Below are 1208 nucleotides of genomic sequence, written 5' to 3'. Positions count from 1 at the left end.
TGACATGTCAGTGGCTCAGATATCAACTTTCTTAATCAGCCTTGTAATCTTGACATTTAAAAAAGGGAACTATTTGAACTGGGTTACCATATGGGAGTTTGAATTATCTTTTTTTTTTAACAGCCCCCCCCCCCAACACCAATTACAAAATAAAAAATGGCCCACATCATTTATTTTGCCATTATTTTTGCTGTACAAAATCATAAATGACTGTCATGCTGATTTTTGATATTTTTGGTTGCCTATCTCAGCAGCCTTCGGGCGAGAAGCGGGGTTCACCCTGGACGGGTCACCAGTCCATCACAGGACCAACACATAGAGACAGACAACCATTCACACTCACAGCTGTGCCTACAGTCGATTTAGAGTATCAATCAGCCTCGTCCCCTCTTGATGTCTTTGGACTGTGGGAGGAAGCCGAAGTACCTGAAGAGAACCCACAGGGAGAACATGCAAACTCCACACAGACAGACCCCATGCTCGAGGCTCAAACCCAGAACATTCTTGCTGTGAGGCAACAATGCTAACCACTGCACTACTGTGCCGCCCTTGAGTGAGATCATCAAGTTCCAAATAATAATCAAATAATTGAGGCGGGTTAAGCCTGTGATCAAATGGGGGGGTTAGGGTTGGGTTAATTGTGTGCGTGTGTTTTCATGTCAGCGTGCCCTTGCAGAAACCAGAATCAGTTGTAATAGCTCAATGCCGATTGTCTTCAGTTGCCACATTTATCAACAGCAGATAATTAATAAGCTGTAAATGTTGAGGTATGACCAGTTTCATAAAAATGTGAATTCTGTCATGAGATGATTTGGTACTCAGATCTGTGCTATCATTCTCAATGCCAAGGATTGTCAAAAAGCCAAACTAGCTAAAATCAACCAAGGAGCATTTCTTCCTTCAAGACATTATCATACAATTCTCCTGATTCCACCTCAGTTGTCCAGTATTACTTGCAAAACTAAGAAAACAAATAGTTTGTATTCATTTGGGTTTGTTGAATGCTGTGTTTTTTGTCACCGCTATTAACAGCCTTGGTTGCCATTGTTTTTACATTAAAGGAAACTCATTGAGTACCCACATTGGCTATTGCTAACTAAATGTCAGCAAAAGTGGATCATCACAGCAGAGGAAAGCCCCAGTGGCCTAATGGACAAGGCACTGGCCTTCGAAGCCAGGGATTGTGGGTTCAAGTCCCACCTGGGGTG

At 42.5% G+C, this 1208-nt stretch overlaps 1 non-coding gene across 1 annotated transcript; it reads left to right on the top strand.

Moving 5' to 3' along the window:
- The first annotated feature begins 1135 nt into the window (after positions 1–1135).
- Positions 1136–1208, top strand: trnar-ucg (transfer RNA arginine (anticodon UCG)). The gene has a single exon. It is a non-coding gene; the product is annotated as a tRNA-Arg (tRNA).

The sequence above is a fragment of the Aulostomus chinensis genome, chromosome 20 (genome assembly GCF_037954235.1).
Source record: "Aulostomus chinensis isolate RoL2024-O1b breed Wild chromosome 20, RoL_Achi_v1.0, whole genome shotgun sequence".
Taxonomy (NCBI): Eukaryota; Metazoa; Chordata; class Actinopteri; order Syngnathiformes; family Aulostomidae; genus Aulostomus; species Aulostomus chinensis.
This window is presented reverse-complemented; position numbering and strand designations above follow the sequence as displayed.